The sequence below is a fragment of the Carlito syrichta genome, unplaced genomic scaffold (genome assembly GCF_000164805.1).
Source record: "Carlito syrichta isolate Samal-C Ts95f unplaced genomic scaffold, Tarsius_syrichta-2.0.1 Scaffold307117, whole genome shotgun sequence".
Lineage (NCBI taxonomy): Eukaryota > Metazoa > Chordata > Mammalia > Primates > Tarsiidae > Carlito > Carlito syrichta.
The window spans coordinates 547,429-552,131 of record NW_007251213.1 but is presented as its reverse complement, the minus strand read 5'-3'; positions in this window follow the sequence as shown (position 1 = coordinate 552,131).

The window sequence follows — 4,703 nt, the reverse complement described above, 5'->3', positions numbered from 1 at the left end:
GCATCACTCACTCAGCCTCCCAAAGGCGCGGGATTACAGGCTGAGCCACCGAGCCCGGCTAAAAGAACTACTTTTTAGATTTTTTTAAAAAATGAACATATTTCTTCCATGGTCTCACAGAATCCAGGAATTACTATGGACTTGTTTAACATTTCTGGCATATGTAGGAATAATTAAAATATGTATATTTTATTTTCATATTTGCAATCTAGATGATATTGAGCTGTTATTTCCTTTCTCAAGTCTTAGTTTTCGTCTGTGAAATTAAAATGTCCACACAGGTCTTCCAGTTTTGATGTAAAGACTGGATGTAATACTGAATATTTGATTAAATTGCTTTTTTTAGAAGTACTCAATATATATATGAGGGCTATTTATTGTAAAGTAATGAACAAATTTTCATGTTTTTATGGACATTTGTTAGTATTTGTCGTTAGTTTGCTTTATAGCATCTATATGCTGTTAATCTATTATTGCATATCAAGTCTAAGTTTATTGATTATTTGTACATTGATAATTGCATGCTTTAAAATGTGGTATGCTGAAAGCTTGAATTCCAAGCATATTTCATTCATTTGCATTCCATGTAGTATTTATAACTTGTGAGACAGCTGATTAGATAATATCAGTAATTATAAAATATATTATTTAATTCAATTAGATCTCTGAGGTCTAGAGAATGCATTGTATTGTAGAATCTGAACATCAAATTTATATTAAAACTTCTCTAAGTCTCAGTGTCTTTATCAATTAGTTGGAAATAACACCTGTCATATTTTCTTCGCAAGTCTGCTGGTAAGATTAAATGTTATGTTGTATATCATAAGAAACAGTGGATTGCCAACGAATACACAAATGCTTAGGTTATTACCATCTGGTGGAATTTTAAAACCTGTGTCAACATAGAAGATCTTTCATGATGACAATTTATGGGATTGTTTTATATGTAGAATTCTCAGTAAAGAATTTCAACAGCGTACCTTGACTAAATAAAAATCAACATTTAAAATGATCCAAGAAAAGTGCCCACTGAGCCTGCAAAGAACGTGCTATGAAAATAAAAATTTCAAGTTCTATATGAATGGTATTTAAAACACAAACAGATAACACTTGACACAAAAGATCAGAATTACTAAGAATTGTAAGTCTTTCTATTGCTGGAATTTGTTCCAAACATGCTAATATGTACATCAAGATTGCATTTCAGGGAAACATAAAACTTGCACTGTATTGATTGTATACTAACAAAGGAGTGGCTCTCAAACTAGCCTTAGACAAGATTAAGACAAATAAAATATTAATGAAAAAAGGGCACAAGAATGGTAGCTAAAAGGAGTTGTAGAATCAACTGAGTATGATTATTATTATTGCTGTTGTGTACTAAGGGAGAGACAGAAGCATAATAGTATATAGAACCAAAAATATCATCCATATGAACACTGAAGTTGCTCAAAGAAATTGCTCTGGACAGAGAGGGGAAAGATAAGTGATACACAGACATCAGTGAGGGCCCAAGAGACCAATTATAAGAACAGTAAGAAAAGGCAGATGATAGTCTTCCAAAACTTAATGATCTGGAAGTGGCAGTGTAGAAAGATACCAAGTACAGAATCTGAACTCTGATCATGAAATGGGAGAGAAAGTATTTCTGATCCTTGCTGGCCACAGGGAAATAAAAGCCTGTGTCAAAGAAGGTAAGAAAGTTTATATACAATGGATTTGAGTTTATAGAAGGCACAGTACAAAAATATAAGGAAAACAGAATAGATTAGTAAGCAGAGTGGAGCAGATATTTTATTGTGTTTTTGCTTTTCTTTTAGTGCTACATCACAGACATATACAGAATAAAGTTTGTATAAAGACTCAGAGGAGATGACCATCTACAAGATAAGGAGTGAGACCTCAGAAGAAATTCACCTTCCTGACATCTTGATCTTGGACTTCCAGCTTCTAGAATTGTTAGAAAATAAAATTTTATTGGTTAGCCATCTGGTCTGTGTTACATTGTTATTTCAACTGTAGCAAACTAAAACATCTGATCCCATCTGTTTCAGCTTCTCCTATTACACATAGGTCATTATTGGTTATTTATTAAGGACAGAGATATTCCAAAGGCAAGTTATTGAACTGTGCAATAGCAACCAATTATTTTAATAGAATAGTTAATGAATTGATAGATCTCCAGCTTTGGAAGCCATTAATCATCTGTGAATGAAACAGCATTTAATGGAATCTGTTATACTTGAGTGTAGTCTGCTAAAGTTCCATGTATTACGGACAGGAAAAGCGTATGATTTGTATGGCAGAAAACCATTGAAATGTTCATAATCATCCTTCCAGTAAAAGGAGAAGACATATTGTGGAGAAGTAGAGAAAGAGAAGACAGGTTGTAGCACTGTTCTCTGAAGCTAAAATATTTTAAGAGTGCTTACTTTCCATAAACTGTAGAAGGGGATGGAATCTGATTTCTAAAATAATTATTACTGATGAATATTTTCATTAAAATATTTTCATGTATTCCCTAAAGTAATATTGGCTAACTCAAAAATAATATTAAATAAATAACATTAACACAAAACATTCTAGTCTTAGGGACACAAATGTATCATAGTCCTAGAGACTTGAAAATGTTGACCATCTACTAAAATAATATATTCTCAGGTACATGTACAACGTTATATGTGTTTCATTGACATTTATATGATAAACAAGAAGATGACTGGTTCCAGCCAGTCATTATGGTCCCAACACTTAAACTAAAAATTTCACAAGAAAAAAATAAGTGTATAATATGGCTATAGTCAAGGTCTAGAGTTAATTATTTCTAATCATGATTTTTCATGTGAAGAAAGAGAGAAGCAAGAATTAAAATCTTTGTTTTTCAAATTTGCCCAGAATTTAACAATGATGCTAGGACAAATGCCTCAAATATCATAATTTATATAGAATAATCAAAATTAAATTCTGTAAATATCTCCAGCTCAGAATTGCCTATTGGAGTTATACTTTAATAATGAAAGCATAGAATTCATAAAGCCTATTATTAATTATGCAACTTATAAATTATATAATCTAACCATGGGCAAATGTGTGACCAGGGTGCTTTATACATAAGCAAACCTCTGCGTTTTTACTTATGTAGTGGAACATAGCAGACTTTCTTTAATTGAGATGCTACTGAGGAGTAAATGACAAAGTATCTGTATGCACTAACAGAGGAACTACCATAACAAGTAGTTATTATTCGCTACTAAGACTTTCCAATTCTCTATGAATTATTATCTAATAATAATAATAATTATATGAGTTGAATATATTAGAGCATCAGCTGAGTACTCATACACAAAACTATTTTATGAATAGAATGATGACAGCCCACAATACATTATCCAATAAAAAAGAACAAAGTACACCTGGAACCTTCAGCATCATGCAAAACAATTGGTACTTATGGTATTCAAGATACAGTTGAGTTTGATTCAGTCTATAAATTCCTACTGCTTAAAAGGAAAAAACATATGTTTGATATGGCAGGTGCACTGTAGAATGCCTAAAGTAAGTGTAGCACAGCATTTATTTTAGTCAAACAGACGTAATTCACATTGTGGCTTTGTGACATTGAACAAAGTGCTTAGACTTTTCTCAGGTGCTATTGTATGAGGTGGGCAGAGTAACGCCTATTCCACAGGCTAGTTATGAAAACTAGCCTGACATCTTGATCTTAAACAAGATAAACATGTCATAAGTAGCATTATTATATCATAATCCACTATTATGGTTAGTATAATAATCATTTTGTTGCAAAAACTTCCTAGCAAATTAAAATTCTATTATGATATTTTCCCCCAAATGATAGGCATTCCAGAATTATTTTTCTTACATATGTGGAGGTAGAAGGAAAAGGAGTAGAAAAATCTGCAATATACTGGACAGGTCAAACGTCTCATAGTTGGAACTAAGGTTTATTACTTGGCTGAGAAATGATGAGACTCTGCTTTTGTCTGTTTGTTTTATTTTTCAACTATTCTATAATGTACAGAAATTTCTTGAGTCATAAAGCATAATATTAGAGTCCCGGTCAAAATTGTGCTATATGCTTTTATGAAATGCATTTCAAACATAAAAATGACAAAAACAGTTCTAAAATATATTAAAGGTGGTAATTGCACCCACCAAAATGGCAAACATCTCCATTGACTAGAAATAGACCAAAAATTATTAGAAAATATAAGAGATGAATGCCTTAGTCCTTAGGATTTTAGAAATAGAAATAGGTAGATGTAGTAAAGAATTCAGATCCCTCAGTATAAAGTAAAAAATATGCTTTTATTGGCGGGGTACTGGAGTCATTTTCAGACCATGGAACCATTGTGACTAGAAATTATAAAATTACTATGACTACTGTCTTTATCATTGGTATTACAGCCACCAAGACAAGGACCAAGTCACACCATGTCTTAGGAAACAGAGCTATATTCTTTCTTCAAAATTAGAGTGTCAAAATCCTAACAAATGTCCCAGTTCTGGAATTACAATTAGGTGACAACAAATATAGAACTTCCATATAGGGAGAGAAAGAAAAAAATTACAATAGCCCTAAAAGGCCTAAGAAAATGAATTGATTCTGCATATTAAAATTGCTAAACAAGCCGGGATCGGTGGCTCAGCCTGTAATCCCACGCCTTTGGGAGGCTGAGGTGAGT